The sequence below is a fragment of the Phocoena sinus genome, chromosome 16, assembly GCF_008692025.1.
Source record: "Phocoena sinus isolate mPhoSin1 chromosome 16, mPhoSin1.pri, whole genome shotgun sequence".
Taxonomy (NCBI): Eukaryota; Metazoa; Chordata; class Mammalia; order Artiodactyla; family Phocoenidae; genus Phocoena; species Phocoena sinus.
In genome coordinates, this window is record NC_045778.1 from 46381956 (window position 1) to 46401817 (window position 19862).

The following is a 19862-nucleotide window of genomic DNA, read 5'->3' on the forward strand; positions in this document are numbered from 1 at the left end:
ACCATCACCCTGATACCAAAACCAGACAAAGACACTAAAAAAAAAGAAAATCACAGACCAATATCACTCATGAATATAGACGCAAAAATCCTCAACAAAATACTAGCAAACAGAATCCAATAACACATTAGAAGGATCATACACCATGACCAAGTGGGATTTATCCCAGGGATGCAAGGATTCTTCAATATATGCAAGTCAATCAATGTGATACACCATATTAACAAACTGAAGAAGAAAAACCATATCATCATCTCAATAGATGCAGAGAAAGCTTTAGACAAAATTCAACACCCATTTATGATAAAAACTCTCCAGAAAGTGGGCATAGAGGGAACCTACCTCAACATAATAAAGGCCATATATGACAAACCCACAGCAAACATCATTCTCAATGGTGAAAAACTGAAAGCATTTCCTCTAAGATCAGGAACAAGACAAGGATGTCCACTCTCACCACTATTATTCAACATAGTTTTGGAAGTCCTAGCCACGGCAATGAGAGAAGAAAAAGAAATAAAAGGAATACAAATTGGAAAAGAAGAAGTAAAACTGTCACTGTTTGCAGATGACATGATACTATACATAGAGAATCCTAAAGATGCCACCAGAAAAGCACTAGAGAGCTAACCACTGAATTTGGTAAGGTCGCAGGATACAAAATTAATGCACAGAAATCTCTTGCATTCCTATACACTAATGATGAAAAATCTGAAAGAGAAATTAAGGAAGCACTCCCATTTACCACTGCAACAAAAAGAATAAAATACCTAGGAATAAACCTACCTACGGAGACGAAAGACCTGTATGCAGAAAACTATAAGACAATGATGAAAGAAATTAAAGATGATACAAACAGATGGAGAGATATACCATTTTCTTGGATTGGAAGAATCAATACTGTGAAATGACTATATTACCCAAAGCAATCTACAGATTCAATGCAATCTCTATCAAATTACCAATGGCATTTTTTACAGAACTAGAACAAAAAATCTTAAAATTTGTATGGAGACACAAAAGACCCCGAATAGCCAAAGCAGTCTTGAGGGAAAAAAAAGAAGCTGGAGGAATCAGACTCCCTGACTTCAGACTACACTACAAAGCTACAGTAATCAAGACAATATGGTACTGGCACAAAAACAGAAATATAGATCAATGGAACAGGATAGAAAACCCAGAGATAAACCCACACACCTATGGTCAATTAATCTATGACAAAGGAAGTAAGGATATACAATGGAGAAAAGACAGTCTCTTCAATAAGTGGTGCTGAGAAAACTGGACAGCTACATGTAAAAGAATGAAATTAGAACACTCCCTAACACCATACACAAAAATAAACTCAAATGAATTACAGACCTAAATGTAAGACTGGACACTATAAAATTCTTAGAGGAAAACATAGGAAGAACACTCTTTGACATAAATCACAGCAAGATCTTTTTTGATCCACCTCCTAGAGTAATGGATATAAAAACAAAAATAAACAAATGGGACCTAATGAAACTTCAAAGCTTTGGCACAGCAAAGGAAACTACAAACAAGATGAAAAGACAACCCTCAGAGTGGGAGAAAATATTTGCAAACGAATCCACAGACAAAGGATTAATCTCCAAAATATATAAACTGCTCATGCAGCTCAATATTAAAAAAACAAACAACCCAATCCAAAAATGGGCAGAAGACCTAAATAGACATTTCTCCAAAGAAGACATACAGATGGCCAAGAAGCACATGAAAAGATGCTCAACATCACTAATTATTAGAGAAATGCAAATCACAACTACAATGAGGTATCACCTCACACTAGTTAGAATGGGCATCATCAGAAAATCTACAAAGAACAAATGCTGGAGAGGGTGTGGACCAAAGGGAATCCTCTTGCACTGATGGTGGGAATCTAAGTTTTACAGCCACTATGGAGAACAGTATGGAGGTTCCTTAAAAAACTAAAAATAGAATTACCATATGACCCAGCAATCCCACTACTGGGCATATGCCCTTATTAAACCATAATTCAAAAAGACACATGCACCCCAATGTTCATTGCAGCACTATTTACAATAGCCAAGACATGGAAGCAACCTAAATGCCCATCAACAGACGAATGGATAAAGAAGATGTGGTACATATATACAATGGAATATTACTCAGCCAGAAAAAGGAACGAAATCGGGTCATTTGTAGAGCCATGGATGGATCTAGAGACTGTCATACAGAGCGAAGTAAGTCAGAAAGAGAAAAACAAATATTGTATATTAACACATATATGTGGAACCTAGAAAAATGGTACAGATGAACTGGTTCGCAGGGCAGAAATTGACACACAGATGTAGAGAACAAACATATGGATACCAAGGGGGGAAATTGGCGGGGGGTTGGTGGCGGTGGTGGGATGAATTGGGAGATTGGGATTGACATACATACGCTAATATGTATAAAATGGATAACTAAGAAGAATCTGCTGTATAAAAAAATAAATGAAAGAAAATTGAAAACAAAACACTGTCTTGTCCTAGGCAACAATATCCATGAAAACAGATATTTAATGTACTGGCAATTCTTTTTAAACTAATGAACATTAAAGTAAATATATAACTGAGAATTTAAACAGTGTTGCCTGATTCCCATGGTATGTAAAACAGTATGAGAAGAGTGTTCTGAAAAAGCCATTCTGGGAAAGTGTATTGAGGTGCAAACAAGAGCAAAGAACTCTGGGAGCACTACCTATGCAGAAGCGTGGTGCTGCCATGACCACAGGTTTTGTCTTTAAGAAAGTAATCGCAAGTGGAGAGAGAAGGGACAGCGGGGGAAAATTCCTCGTGTGAGTTTCCTCCATCCCTATTTGCAATTTCCTTCAAATCAAATTGCTTTGCCCCTAGGAACCTGTTTTTGTTCTGAATTTTAACATTTAAAAAACAACTAAAGAGCTGTAGTTTGGGGTGATAAGTTCTGGAGATGGACACTGGTGATGGTTGTACAAGAAATGCATATACTTAACACCACTAAATTGTGCACTTAAAATGGTTAAAATGGTAAATGTGACGTTATGTATATTTTACCACAAATTTTTTTAAATGTTAAAAACAAAAAGCCAACCATGCTCAGCCGCTGAGCTGAATGGAGTTATGAGTGGCCCCGCCGCAGGCTCAGGTGGGGCAGGGCAGGTCTGCATGGCCCTGGTGAATCCCTCTGTCTTTGCCTCTTGTCTTTTTCCCATCCACCTTTCAGGGATCTAACTGCAGTGTGGAAGGGGACATGGGGCGGTTCAGGAAGGAATGAAATCCTAACCCATCACTTGCTAAATGTTCACATCCCTTTGCTGTACAGTGTGATGAAGAAGAAAGTGGCATTTCAGGCAACCCTGCTCTCCACCTGTAAAGTACAAGGGTAGGAGACAGGTCTTCGTCTTCCTCTTCTTTTTAATTCTCTGGTACTACCAGGTTAAAACTATTAGATAAAATTGGATTGTTAGAGGGATACACGTATATATACCTTTCATATTAGGTAGATTTTACACGGTACTAAACTTGGGAATTAAGAATTGGGATTACAGTTAATGGACTTTTGACCTGTGGGTTTCAGTTGGCACCAATCTCAGGGGGAAGAAAGGAGTCCACGTGTTCAACAATAAGAAACAGACTAAATGAATCAGTACCCTTTTAAGTAATTCCACAAAATTATAATTTATATCTTCTTGGAAAATGTTCAATGGTGTGGAAGAATGCATGTGATATTCTATATTGCAAATTTTAAGCAAGTTTCTGTTCAGTATATATATATGGCACGATCGTGGTTTTGTGATAACTGTATCGCAGATAGAATACATTACACACAGAAGATAAGACTTTAGGTCTACACACCAAACTGATGACAGTTACCTCTGGTGACTTAACAATTCTACTTATCTTCATACAGTTCAAAATTCATTATAATGAACATATTATTTTTCTAATCAATACAAGGCTATAATAAACAAACACAAATAAATAAATAGCTGTTTTAAAAGTGGATGCCCTCCCTCAATTACACACACACACTTGCCCTCTCTCCCCACCCACCTCCTACTGAAAAACTCCAGACACAACCTTTGTCTTCTGTTATCAACAGAAACAGAGGAGCGACTGTGGAGCTGGTAGACTAAATTTAGCAGACAGATCCAAGTTAGAGTTCCTCTCAAAGAACTCCTGGAAATAGCTCTGCTCTCATGAAACTGAACTTCCTCGCTCTGTCACTCTGGGCTTCATTTTATGAGCTTCTGATTTTATCAAATGGCCACAGGAATTACATACTATTAAAAATAGCACCACAGTATGCTGGTTGGTGTAACTTCTTGGCAAAGAGCAACTTGTTTTCTGCATTTCTGTGAAACACTTAATACATGTAAATCAAAATAACAAAGGTCAAAGTCTTCAGAAGTAGGTTATTAACTTCAGGAGTTACAATCAACAGTACAATAGATTCTTATTAAGAAGGAAAAAAAAACTTTAAAAAAATGAATGCTTAAATCTCTTACGTGAAGGTACTTTATAAACTATAAAATTATCCAATTCTCAAAGCAAAAATTTTGGGGAAGTTTATTGTACCAATTTTGCAGGTGAGGACATGGAGGCTCCGAAAGTAAGTGATCTCAAGTTAGATCTTCAGCACTGAAATAGTGCTACAATTATATTACATCAAAGAATTTTCCAGAATTTATCACTAAGTTATTTAGACTTGAATAGAGCCAAATGATCCACTTCTGTTTTTCCTTTAAAGTTAAAAAGACTTCCATTGTAATTATATTTTATCAAGATTTTTAAAATTTATAGACAATTTTTTTTTTTTTGCATTCTCCTCTTTGGCCTGAACTTTTAAAACAATCTCATTTTTCCAAAATATCAATTTCCAGTAAGACAAAAAGATGGTTTTCTTCTTGTATCTTTTGCATTAAACAGTATAAGCTTCACTTGTGCCAACGGTATTTATAGAGAAAAGTTTGAGAGAGCTGGGCAGCAAGAAGAGACAGAAACATGGTATTTATAATTCGGAGATGCAGGATGTAGAAATTATTTGAAAAAGATCAGAACAGCTTTATAATGAATAGTTCATTTTTGTTGGTAAAAATTTATATAAATTTGACTTGGCTGCGTCATGTGATTTTTAAATTGCCTTAAATATAAAATTCTCTATTAATATTGCTCTCTCTATATACAAAACATATATCAGTATATCATATAATTTTATAATAGTAATGAAATATATACATTGCTTTTTTTCAACAGGCACTAAGTTGTTATTCTTCTTTTTTTTTTTCTTCTCCCAGTATAAGGAGTGTCTAATGGGGATGGAGTTTGGCTCAGGGCTAATGTCTTGAACACACGTATTTAAACATGAGGCAGCCATACGGCATAGTGGTTAAAATGAGCTTTGGAATCTCTAAGACTGGGTCAAATTCTTCCTCCTTCCTTCACTAATAATAACTACCATTTGTATGATCTTAGGTGAGTTACCTAACATCTGAACCTCTTGTTGCCTCATCTCTAAAATGAGAATTAATATCGATCTCAGCTGGCTTAAAACATCTTTTTCTTTTGATATAATTTTAGATTTACATAAAAGTTGCAATAATAGAACAGAAAACTGAGGTATACCCTTCACCCCATTTCTCCTGTGTTAACAACTTAGATAACCATAGCGCAGTTATCAAAATCAGGAAATTAACAATGTTATAATATTATTAACTTAAAAACAGATCTTATTTGAATTTCACCAATTTTCCCCGGATGTCCTCTTTCTGTTCCCACAATCTTTTAGTTATTGGGTCTCCTTAATCTCCTCCAATACATGGCTGGTTCCCCAATCTTTCCTTGCCTTTACGACCTTGACACTACTGAAGAATAATAGTTATTCTGTAGAATGTCTCTCGGTTTGGGTTTCTCAGATGTTTTCATGATTAAAGTTATACATTTTTGGCAGGAACACCCAGAAGTGATGTTGTGTCCTATTCAGTACATCGTGTCAAAGGGTACATGATGTTTATCTGTCATATAGGGTGTAATGCTAACCTGATCTCTTGTTTAAGTCGGTAACCTCAGAAAGTTGTTTGTGTACGTGGTGGTTCTGGAACTTGTCTTTAACAAGTGGCAGCTATTGTTACGGTAAAATCCAAACTAAGAACAGAAGTTTTGGAATTAGGTAGACTTGGGTTCCAATGCCCATTTTACTGGTTCCTGCCATGTGACCATGGACAAGTTTTTTTAACTTCCCCAGTTCCCGCAGTGTCCAATAGAGACAAAACTACCTGTAAAGCTGTTAAGAAGCTGTTATAAAGCTAAGAAGATGAAATGAAATATGTAAAGCACTCAGTGCCTGCAATTTATGCATGTTCCATGAAATCAATCACTATTATTACTTTTTAAGTAAGTTACTATTTTTTCTGCAGAATAATCACTATGGCTTAAGATAAAGAAATACGAGATCTGGGGAAAAATGTGGGTTGGAGCATTGTGGGAGTAGGTTGGAAAGATGTCAGATGAGGGGGGAAGGCATGGAAGAGCCAACAGCACACCCCTCTTACTCCATCTCAACTTTCCATTGCAAAAACTGGCGTTGCAAGTACAGCCAGAGAACGTGAAGGCATTTGTGCTTGATTTCTGACACGTTAACCCCATGATGCAAGAACCAATTCCCTGCTATATGCCATGGAGGCTTCTCCCTCATTTGTTCTCTCTTGTAAAATCATTACCTTCTGCTTGCTGGGATCTCTTGCAGGGATTTTTAGGCTGTGACATAGGACACCAAACTTTTTTCTTCTATGGCTGCCTCTGCTGTTATACTCAGGTGTAGACAGCTAGGAGGGCAATTCTAGGACACACATAACATACGGTAGTTAAAATATATCCCTCCTTTTAAAATATAAGCCTAACCCTAAAGAAACCAAAAATAAATGTAAACTTAGTCCTGGGGGGAGATCTGGATTTTAAGTACTTCTCCGTCAGACCATACGAAGGATCATAAAACTACTGCACCACGGCCTTTGTGGATTTAACCTCAGCTTTGGAAAACCACATTATTATTCATAGACATGAGAGAGTAATAAATATGTACTGGGTTACTCCATAGAGCTTAGATGTTGATTACAAAGGCATTAGAGCATGATTAAGTGTTGAAGTATTGATAACTAGAAAATCAATAATGTGATACAACAGTCTTCTATAGGATACTATTATTACCAGCCAAGCTCTACAGCAACTGTATCTTAGAGACCAGGAAGTTAACAGCCACCTGCCAAGCTCTCTCTATGCCAGAGTGGGAACCTGTATGTCACAGAGGTGAAATAACATGCATGTGTAGTTCTCTGAAAAAACCAATCTGCCAGATGGATATTGATGCTCTGGCTCCCAGGCCAGGATGAGGACCACTGGCTCAAGTGATCTATAAATGGCTTTGAAGAGCACTGAATTTTCAGAGGGCGGTTTAAGCAGAGAACTAAGCGGGATCAAGAGTCCAGGGTCTCTTCTCAGCACACTTCTGGCCCACGTGTGAGAGGGAAGGTCCATTACTTACTTGCATTCTCACCCTCGGGCTCTGCCTCCTAGCTCACATTACTGAGAGTTTACCAGGACCTAAACTTTTTACACTATAAGCTCATTGAAATCAAAGCAATCCTACGAAAAGGATGAAGAATCCCTATTGACAGGTGAGGACTGAAGCCCCAGAAGTGAGGTGAGACACTCAACGTCGCACACTGGAACAGGGCTCCGACACTGGGCTCCAACGTCTCTGTGCTTCACTACTGAGCGGTACGCCTCCTAGTGGGAAGCCGTCCCTTCCCTTCAAACCATGAGGGTAAAGCTGAGAAGACTCTGGAACATGTTTTCAGTTCCTTAAAAGGAGGTGCACTGTTACAACAAGCCCTGTTACCCACAAATTCGTCTCTCTTCTTTCCGAGCAGTTTCAGGAGCATCCTTCTGGGTCAAACGCTCCACCACTGGGGAGGCCCCTAACGAACACAAGGCTCTCCCACCTCCTCCGCCCTCTGCCCAGGCTAACATGTCCACTGCCCAGCCTGGCTCCAACAGCTGAGAGACAACATCAGGGCTCGTGCGGAGCCTGAGCTGCGGACACGGTCCTCCTTCCTGGAGTGCCTCTCGCGCTCCAGGGCGCCATCTGCATGTACCACGCAGACAATTCCTGAACACAAATCACATCTACAAAGCAGTGGGTCACATCAGGGGATAAATTTCCTAGAGAAGGACGTTCCATACAGTTTCACTTTCCTCAACATTTAGGCAAAGGTATTTCTTTCTTTCTTCAAAAAGGACTTTCCCCCTTACTACAAAAACAATATATTCTCCTTATAAACGACTCAAACGATAGAGAAGTACATTCAAGTTAGACTGGAAGGAAGGAAGAGAGAGAGGGAGGGAGGGAGGGAAAGCAAGCTTCCTCAACTCCATCCTTTAGAGATAACCAGTGCTAACAGTCTGATGTACATGCTTCAGGACTTTAAAAAAAAGCAAATATAATTGTTAAATGAAAAAAGCAAGGGAGCAGATTCACACGTAATTGTATAATACCATGGGTCTAAAAGAGAGGGAAGGAAGGAGATATATACAAATTTGCCAATATACACATAAAATATGACTTGAAAGCTTCAAAACAGTCAATATGAACTGACTCCAGGGAGTGGGCTTGGGTGGCAAGGATGAGAAGTATACTTGTCACTGTACATCCTTTCTTACCATTTGAACATGGAACCATGTAAATATATTATCTACTCAAAATATTAACAGAGGGCTTCCCTGGTGGCGCAGTGGTTGAGAGTCCGCCTGCCGATGCAGGGGACACGGGTTTGTGGCCCGGTCTGGGAAGATCCCACATGCCGCGGAGCGGCTGGGCCCGTGAGCCATGGCCACTGAGCCTGCGCATCCGGAGCCTGTGCTCCGCAATGGGAGAGACCACAACAGTGAGAGGCAGAGTTAAATACTGAAACAGAGAAAATGCATTTATTAAAAGCCCAAAACAGTGCCTAGCATAGAGTTGGCACTCCATGGATCTTGCAGAATGAATGAAACAAATGAGACTATCTCTTCCAATATAATAGGAATTACTCTGCTCACAGGACACACCCTGTTCTAAGTCACCTACCAGCTTACAAGGACAAAAGAACAAAAACACTTGATTACTGACAAGGAAAGTGACCATGATTGGCTCTTATAAGAGGAACAGTAAATATAAATTAAGAGTGAAAGAAGATTTTAGATTGCATCTAGCAACTGGCAAAGATATCAACCACCATTCTGAACATTTTCTCCCAAGACTCCTGTGGGCAGAGAGAGGATAAACATAGCCACTCAAAAGTCTGGATGCATAGACTTTTTAAGAAGGACAATCTTTTATGTTTAGTTGACCTTAAAATTACATGTAAATTTTGTATTCTCTATAATAATGGTTATATTCATACAAAAACCACTTTCTTTGTCCAAATCTTTAAGAAATATGTGTTTATCATGTTACTTCACACCTCTTGACCTACTACCTCACATATGGGGGAATTCAAGCACCCCGACTGTAAAATTAGATTCTAGCTGAATCTTCAAATTCTAAACAAACTGGGGTCATCAAAGCAAGTGCTTTACCCCAGATCACAGGGCAAAGGCTAGCAAAGCTGAGACCAGGCTGTGAGAGCAGTTTCTCAGTGAGAGCCTAAGATTTGACTGAAGTCTTTCTGTGTGTCTTTCTCCCAACCTCTACCCAACATGCACACAGCTACCACCGGCTCCCCGAAACAAAAGCCCTCCCATAGCTGTCTGGGTCTGGAAGCCCACACCCATTTGCAGAACTGCTTAGTCCAGCTATGCCCACAAAACATAAAACCTCTAACAAGCCCTGTATCTCATTAGACTTTGTATGAAGCTTTTTGTTTTTATAAACGAAACTGTTTCTAAGCACTTCAGTAATTATTTTGGCTGCACCATTTGCATATTGGTTAATGCACTCATTGCAGATCTGTGACTTTTATTTATTTGATAAGACCAGAACCTTGGTATGACAACATGTGGTTAACCAACTTTTTTTTTTTTTTTTTTTGCGGTACGCGGGCCTCTCACTGCTGTGGCCTCTCCCATCGCGGAGCACAGGCTCTGGACGCGCAGGCTCAGCGGCCATGGCTCATGGGCCCAGCCGCTCCGTGGCATGTGGGATCTTCCCGGACCGGGGCACGAACCCATGACCCCTGCGTCGGCAGGCGGACTCTCAACCACTGCGCCACCAGAGAAGCCCTAACCAACTATTTTGATTAACAATGTTTGATATTTGCAGTGAGGTGGATGGACCTAGAGCCTGTCATACAGAGTGAAGGAAGTCAGAAAGAGAAAAACAAATACCGTATGCTAACACATATCTATGGAATCTAAAAAAAAAAGGTCTGCTGAACCTAGGAGCAGGACAGGAATAAAGACACAGACGTAGAGAACAGACTTGAGGACACAGGGAGGGGGAAGGGGAAGCTGGGATGAAGTGAGAGAGTGGCATGGACATATATACACTACCAAATGTAAAATAGATAGCTAGTGGGAAGCAGCTGCATGGCACAGGGAGTTCAGCTCGGTGCTTTGCGACCACCTGGAGGGGTGGGACAGGGAGAGTGGGAGGGAGAGGATATGGGGATAGATGTATACATATAGCTGATTCACTTTGTTATACAGCAGAAACTAACACAGCATTGTAAAGCAATTATACTCCAATAAAGATGTTAAACAAACAAACAAGCAAAAAAAGTTTGAAAACAGTACTGCCTGTTGTTTAACATCTTCCATAATACACATCCCCCTGGTTTTAGCTGGCTTGGCTTTCCCTTAATTTTTTCAAAGCAACTTCATATTAAAATTAGATTATCCGATTTTACACAAAGAATTCCTTGAACAATAAACATCGGTTAAAATATCTGCGCTGAAATTATGTTCAATTCTTACTCAGAACACTTGATACTTTATATATATGTAATGTCCATATATCAAATGCATAAATCCTGTTTTACAAAAGACACCTGCAGCAGACAAGACACTTCAGCAGGAAACCAATTTTAACTCGTGAAAGAAAAGAAAGTATCTCTGGGAGAAACAAGTATACACATTTTTAGACTGCTACTATAAAAATTTCCTGAAGCATCAGCTCTGAAGAATCACTCTATTCCCTCAGGGAATTTAAGCCAACAGAATGTCCATGTCTAGATGTTTTAAGAGGAACTGGGAAATTTGATGCCTGTACAAATTCCTACAGGAGTGAATGAATGTCCAAATAATTTCTCTATTGGATCACATATCTCTAGTCCCCAGGAGAAATCTCAGAGCTTTTAGGATCAAATTAATTCCACTCTGTCACAAAAGTAACCAGTGCATGAAGGCAAAGATGGTGATGGTCATGGTCTGGGTCTGGGTCTGGGACAGCACTGGAGAGAGGTGAAAATCAATGTCATGGGGGAGAGACCGTGGTGTTAGGAATCAGCTCCAAAAGCGCTGTGCTTGCTGCCTGGCCCCGCCTTGGAATAAGACCCAATAAGAGGACAGTATTCCCCAAGCATCTCCAAGACCTTATCCGAGGTGGTGTGAATTTCAAACATTTGATACAAAAATGTTCAAGTATAAAGGAAAAGGCAAGTTCCAATTTCACAACACATTCTAAAGCAACTCAAAAACCATCCAAAGCAGAAAGACTTCTAGACTAGGAGACATAAGACCTAAAGTCAAGTCAATGACTACCCCCTCCCATCTTTCAGCTTCTCTTTTGAGTTAACTGGGCAGAAATTTAATATCTTTCCTTCCTCACAATGCTATTATTGGACTTGAATATGACAAACCTTTCAAAACCATGAAATGCTGCACAGATTACTATATTACCCAAAGGATGGCAAATTTATAAATGATTAAATTGTAATATCAACAGTTTCCTGTCTAGGTAGCTACAGAAACAAAAAAGGATCTAGACACAATCCTTTAGACAGTTTTATCCAAAGCTATGGTTTCTGCATGAGTTTAATAAATAATACAAACCATTATGACTTAGATTTGGGTCTACTTCTTCTAAACATAACATCACTCAACAAAGGCCTAGCCTTACACCGGACTCTACAGGCTAAGGAGGCAGCAGTCATACCTCTGGGTTCTATTAGTAACCGGACCATGAACTTCACACCAGCAGGGCTGTCCTCAGGATCCCTGAAGAGCAGCCCATCAAGCACCATGCAGAGGACAATGCTTCCAGAAGAGTCTACCTTTATAACTCCACCAGGGCACAGTCCAAGAGTTGTTTCAGTAACAAGAGAAAGAAAAGTCAACAGACAAAAAGTAAATAATTGAATAACAAACATGAGAACAAAGTATTGGGAAGGAAACGGTATGATGGCTGAGATTTGCTTTGGGCCCCTCTCTTCCTCCCCTGACCTTGAACAAAGTAGGGCAGAGGGAAAGGTAGAATCAGAATCAGAGAAAGCCGATAGTTGTTAATGCTGGGTGATAAGGATATAGAGCGTGCTACTAGTCACTCCACATTTTCAAGAACTGTCATTATAAAATGTTTTTTAAGCCGTAATTTGGTATGAACCCAATTTTTGTTTTGAAAATTACACACGAACACACACAAAAAACATAAGGCACCCAGAAAAAAGAAATAAAAATAAAATAAATACATCAAAAAATCTATGTTGGGTCGTGGGATGAAACACACAACTGCTAATCAGAGAGCCAGTACTCACAGTAAACAGAAGTTCCTTCCACCAAGCCTCAGGCATTCATCAACAGCTACTGGAGCTACCACTGCTTAATTTTTAAAAAATTTTTTTAAGCTGTACAATACGATGAGTTGATATACACATACATTGTGAAACCACCATGTCTTTAATAACCTACCCACACATACAACATTCCCTGAGCAAGGTAAGACCTGACCCTGAAAGTACACCCAAATATTACCCACCCCACAGTCCCCACAGGCAGTGGGGCTTTCACGCATAGCTCTTTCCTCAAAGAACAAAAACATTTCCAGATTCTCTACGTAAAGAAACCAGGTCAAGTCAACAATGAGAGAGAGAGAAAAAAAAAAAGAGGCAGAAAGATCCAACTGTGACACGCAAGAACACCTTACATTAGATGGATGATAAAGATCTAAACTCCGCATCCCATTTATTGGGAAGATACATACTAAAGCTTTATTCTGTATTTCTTTTTCTGTTCTTCCTTTTTTTTTTTCTTAAACTATTTCCTCACTTGCTCTACATTTCATTTTTTTGATCCAGAGGCAGACAAGAAAGTCAGGAAATATCTGAGAAACTCCACGAATGGCAAATAAGGAGGTGAGGTAAGCAATAATACACTGTTCTAGAAATTCCCTTTGATAAAGGCACTGAGTTCTGAGACTAATTGCTAGGGATAGTTACAGAGACTGTGGACCTTTTCTGATATCTGTCCCTCAACAAGAAAAAAGATTCTCTGGGCAAAATGTTTTTTATTAGTACGGACATCCACGATACAGATAACAAAATCACTGGCTGAACAGTACAGCTTAAAAAGATCTTGCAGGTGAGCTGATAAAGGTCCCCCAAAACAAGGAGATTCTTTTGATCTTACATGTCCTTGGGACACTGTGCTCAGTCATCTTCCCAGAGCAAGGTACTCATTAACCAAACGTCCAGACTCTTGACCTTTGCCCCCTGAGTCATATATCCTCTCTCTACATGGACACATAGAAGCAGGGGGAAAACTGCCACGTAAGCCAATCCTCTGGGTTAAAGGGGGAAATTATTTACATTCCATTCTCACACCCTTCCTCTCTGAAACTTTTTTTTTTTTGGCTGCACTGAGCAGCATGTGGGATCCTAGTTCCCTGACCAGGGATGGAACCCTGTGCCCCCTGCAGTGGAAGCGTGGAGTCTCAACCACTGGATCTCCAGGAAAGTTCCCCTCTGAATTTTTAAAAGAAGCTTGCTTTTCTTAAAAACTGGTCAGTTCCTATCTTATGGATAATATGAATCTTATGATGTTTCTCATTTTGCTGTGCCCACCAGGAATCCCTTAGCCAAATCTAAAACTGGACTGAACCTAAAGATTCAGTGCTTATATCTAACGAGTCTAAGTGTTTGTTATGTGCATCTCAAATCAAAACGTCCATCACCAGCCACGTGAATTCCTTCTTCAAGAGAGACGAGAGTCAGGGATGGTAATACGGGTGATGGCATAATGCTGGTTTTCCCCTGGCACTTCGGATGCGTTCTGTACCATAGTTTATGACACATGACGGGGCAGAATTTGTCCAGACTTGATCAAGAACCACATCCACTAAGAAACTCCTCTTGCCATTCAGTTATCCATAACTTTCAATAACGTGAATTTTCTCGGAGGGCGTGGTCTTTCAAGAGGTCTGTACAAATTCTGGTATCAGGCACTGTGAAATGGAAATCAAAATAAATCTGAGGTAATGCGAAATAAACATGAAACAGCAAAAAAAAACACCCAAGTTTTTTATAGCTATCTACATGCTCTGCTTTAAGTCATAGCTAATTTAATTTGGGGGGCAGGAAAGCAAGACAAGTTTGACCCCAACGTTCAGACTGTTAGAGCCAAAGTTGCTTTTTTTCTAGGTTTTTGCTTTTCATTCAACACCAAATGGTTTAGCAAGTAATGATTGGTATGAATTTTTTCTGCCTAACTAAAAAGTAAAAATAATGAAGTTAATGACAGCTTCTTAAAAGTGAATCAAGTAATGAACCAAATTAACAAATCACTACATGAACTAGTTATACTTTGAGAACTAATTATCATATATAGAATAATACTGTAATCTGCATGGACTCCTTTTAGCTTTTACGTAACAGGAAGAGCCTGGCAGAAGCACTTGAGTGAGCTGGGACTTTCAGCTCACATCTAACTCATGAGCTTATCCCTTGAATCCAAGGATATCAAGAGACAGCAAACCTTGAGTGAGGGCAAACTCCATGCCCTGCTCTCCCTAGCCACATGGCTACTTTTTTGTGATTAGATACCAAAAAATGCCTTCATGGGTTACTGCTATGATTAGTATATTGAATGTTTACAACTCGAGATGCAGTTCACAGTAAAAAGCATAGTAACGGGTTGGTGGGGTCCCCTGGATACCTTCACCAATCTGGGACTAGATTAACCCCTCCCTCACAACACACTAAAGCATGTGGATGGCTAAGTAACCAGTCACTGTCACTGACTGGAATTAGCTAAGACAAGCCTGACAACTCTGTTCCCACTGGTCGACGTGCAATGCTTATCAGGACTTAAGTTACATTTGCTCTCAACTTGTTTGTGCAGCTTGTACTTGGTTCTGTTATTACATAATTTAACAAAATATTAAGTAATAAATGAAATTCGAATCTGAAAAACAGTGACCTGTTGTTTCTATTAAACTGAATGCTTTAGAAACACTTGACAAATGAAAATAGCTAAAAATGCTGAAAAATTAGGTATATTCGAGATAATGTTAATATTCTAAGGGGAAAACATGACTTCTCAATATCTAGACAGATTCAGCACTGAGCTGCTTGGAAAGTTTTGATGTTCTGGATTTAAAGAAATAAAGACTGGACATCACCGATGGTGTGTCGTGACTATGATTTGTGAGGGAAAGACAATTATGGAACACAAAACGGAGAACCCATATCCAAAGAAACACTCTTGACACTAAATGAAAGACTAACCGATTCTGAGCGTCGATATTTCTAAGTTTAATAAAATGTTTATGGTGGGCATGTGTCATTTTTCATTATTTCCACTCTCAAATGATTAATCATCCAAATAGGGCATCCTAACTGTATTTGACAAAGCTTTCTCTAAGGAACTAAAACCAAGGTCTGGACTCTCCCTATTTTCTTCTTTCCTTGATAAAGAACTTGAACAAAAATGAAAGGGAGACAGTTTGCCTTGATGAAATCTCACCCCCCTTTCAGCGGTCATGTTCTCTGGAGTCTGCACTTCCCTAGGCTCTGCAAAGGAGGCTCCCAGGGCTGCCTGCTTGGTGGTCCAGGTTAAACACTGCCTCTTCTCTCTCCTTTGCATTTACAACCGCCTTTATCTCAAGTCCTAGTATGCTCAGCTAGGAGCTGAGCAAAGTAAGGCAAAGGTCAACTTACACTACAAAGGTGTTTCTTTTCCCTAGGATGTTTGCATTTCAGAAGATCTATCTAGGGCTTCCCTGGTGGCACAGTGGTGGAGAGTCTGCCTGCCTGCCGATGCAGGGGACATTGGTTCGTGCCCCGGTCCAGGAAGATCTCACATGCCGCGGAGCAGCTGGGCCCGTGAGCCATGGCCGCTGAGCCTGCGCGCCCGGAGCCTGTGCTCCGCAACGGGAGAGGCCACAACAGTGAGAGGCTGCGTACTGCAAAAAAAAAAAAAAAAAAAAAATCACATGCACTGACCTTTTGTTCCATTGCCTCAAGTATGTTCAATGTGAATATGGGAGCAGGATGCATCAGGCACTGATCAAAGTCTGGACAGTCACCGGAGCCTGTCTTATGACCAATAACGATGTAACCAACCTCCCTGTGAGCTACACCAAGACCAGAGGGTACCTGGACAGGAAACTCCCAAGTGCTCTGGCTCAGTGTGTGGTGACCAATTCATAATGCAGTCACCGCCAAGGGAACTTCACTGTCTCCCGGTGGCGATAATTAGTGTGTGTGACCAGACCAACGGCAGAGGACTCCAGAAACACAAACGCTCCAATATAAATACTTAACGCCTATAACTGACCTCAGTGGGACTTGTGGCCACATCTCGAGACATACAACATAAACCAGGGTGAATTATGTGACACTTGAGCCAGCAGTGGGAAAAATCATTAACTGTCACATTCTAAGAGCACACTCTCTGCCTTCCTGTAAAAGAGCAAGCTCTAAACTAGCCCCATTTCCCATACCTGATGTTGTAAGAGGTACTTTCAACATCAGCGATGCCGGAGATCTTTATCAACAGCTGCCCTCTCCATCTGCACAATACCAGAAACCTCCTTAAAGGCAGGACACATATCCGTCGAGTGATTATTATCTATCAACTTCATCTATTTCTCTCAAAACTCTTCGAGGTAGGTATTTTGATCTCCGCTTTTACAAATTAAAAAAACTGGGGCTTGGAGAGCGTGTATTCCTTATTCGGGAACACCCGTGAGCTGCAGCATGAGAACCAAATGCGGAAACTTCCATTTCCAAAGCCTCTGCTTCCCCACTCACTGTAAAGCCTACTAGTTTTATTCTCAAGTGGTTCACACTTTTCATTTCACCTGCAAAGCATTCCTCCCAAAAGTCTACACACCACTGAAAACTTATACCACCTAATCAAAAATACCCCACAAAAGGTATTTTTTTGAAGTATCTTTGTATTTTCTTGAAGTATCTTTGTTTTTTTTTTTTTACAACGGTCACTGTTGATATTAGCATTTTATTTTTCATTTGCTTAGTTTCTCCAGGGCCGGCTTGGAGCCTTTCGACAAGGCACCAAGGTCTCACCTGCAGACCCGCCCTCACTGAGTGGAACTAATGACAAACAATCCTGCTTTTAGAAACTCATTCTTCAAAGTAGATTCCATTCGTCTTATTCATTTATACTCCTGTATAAGATATCAAAGACAAAGTCACAAATGAATTTCTGTCCGCCTTATTTAGTCAACTTGATTTATAAGCCAAAGCTAAGGATGCAAGGTCGACTGAAGTGGTACAAAACTATTGTGCCTAAGAAATCATTTGCGAGCTTTCCTTTGACACAGCTAGGCATTTTTAAACATCTCCATTTATCTTTCATTTTGACATCCTATTTAGAAAGTTGCCATTACCCAACTACCAAAAATTTATCTGGTTGAAACTAATTAATGGCATCATCAATTATTTCAGCAGTCTGCATTGAAACGAAGGCTTAATAAGCACCATGATCATGCAAAATAACAATGGCTGGTTCTCTAATGTTCTGATATCCAATTATTTTTGCATTGAATGTTACTGAATAGCTGCAGAAGTCAAAGCTTAGCATTAGCTTTCTCAAAAATAAATCCATCTTCCTATTATAAGGGGCTTATTTCAGTAAATTCAACTTAATGGAATCAACTGCCTTCATAGAACTATGAAGAGTACACAAAGCCATTAGACACCTCATCTCAGGTCAAATGGCATGACAAAGAGGCCAGGATCCTATTGGAAATTAAGATTTATTGCTATTTTCAGAGATCAAGACTGTAGGTCAAACCAGGAAAATGCTGTACCATAATATTGCCCTTTATTGGATACCATTAAAAGGCTTTCCACATGTATGAATAAGTACATAAATATAGATTATACGAAATTTCAGGAAATCCTTAAAATCTTCTCTGGGAAAGAACTAGTCAAATATTTTCCTTGGATTTAGGCTGAGTCATAGTTTACAGTATACGTAACGTGCTTTCATACAGTCAATTTTTGTTAACCAGAATCTTAAATCTTAAATGTTCAAATGAGAAGTCTGTTCTTTGAAGAAATTTGGAGGGATATCCATTCTTGATCTATTATTTTAAAATTGGATTTAAAAAAAATATTGTTTTAGCAACACTCCACTCACAAGAGAATGGATATAATTATCTCTGATTGGCTGGTCTAGACAGATAACCATGTGAACACAAAGAAAGAGGAAGGAGGTTGGTATCAGTGGTCTTGGTGTAAATAAGACGGTATGGGGTCTCCAGGGCTATGAGACACACTAGGATTCATGGAAATAACTTTTGTCCCAAACTACAACTACCAGGCCTCAAAAACAGCAGATAGTGTGGCCAACTTTTCTTAACCCCCAACCTTCTTTCATTTCTTTTTAAAAAGAACATGTTTTATATTCCTTACACCAGAGTAACAATATTTTCAATGAACAATGAAGGACAGGATATATAACATGGGAAAAAATATTTGCAATACATATATGAAATTAGGGAAATTTCCCTAATTTAAAATGAGCTCATATAAGTCAATATGATAAAGACAAAGAACCCTGTAGGGAAGAAAAGGAGCAAAAAGAAAGAGGAAGAAGACAGTACACAGTAAAGCATAAGAGCAGACAATTTACAAAAAGAAATATGAATGCCCAAGGAACCTATAGAAAGATACAAAACCTGTTATTAAAGGTAAGCAGGTGAAAACATAGAGGTAGGATTTTTAACTTATCAGATTGGCAAAAATGTTAAAGCCTTGTGACTTACTGTGGTGATGGGGGTGTGGGAAAGACACAACCTTGGGAAGAGAAAACCAATCTGTGTAGCCCTTCTAGAGTACAATTGGCAATTCTTACCAAAGTTAAACATGCACGCATCCTCTGACTCAGCCATCTCACTGCTAGGAATGTAACCTACTGATATATCATCAGGAGGTTTATTTACAAAAAGGCGAACTATAATAACTCCAGTAGGTAACTACAACTCCTCCCCACAAACACTTGGCAATCACTAAACTAGCCAGAAGACAAAGGTAAAATCAATTACTACACGTCCGTAATGTGGATGAAATAATGAAATCTTGTACATATCATATTAAAGTAAATAAGGAAGATCTGTGTGTTGCCAGGAAAGAGCTCTAAAAAAGTAATAGGAAAAGTAAAAAAAAAAAAAAAAGGCTATAGAAAATATGTACAACTGAATCCCTTTATTATAAAATTGTAAAAAGCAGAGAGCCAGAAAGATGCAGATATATGCCCAAAACATTTTTTTTCCTGGAAGAAATCACAAAAAAATGTAACAATAGTCACATTTGAGGAGAGGCTTTTACTTCTCTTTTTGTACCTTTTGATACCATTTGTATGTTAGCCATGTACACGCACTGTTTTTTATTTTCAACGTCATCATGGGTTACC

The 19862-nt window shown here is 39.3% G+C and overlaps 1 protein-coding gene across 8 annotated transcripts in view; it reads right to left on the reverse strand.

The window, feature by feature from the left end:
* The window catches only part of SGMS1 (sphingomyelin synthase 1), a 297752-nt gene that overhangs the window by 59396 nt on the left and 218494 nt on the right, over nucleotides 1-19862 (reverse strand). The gene's annotated exons all lie outside the window — the stretch shown is intronic.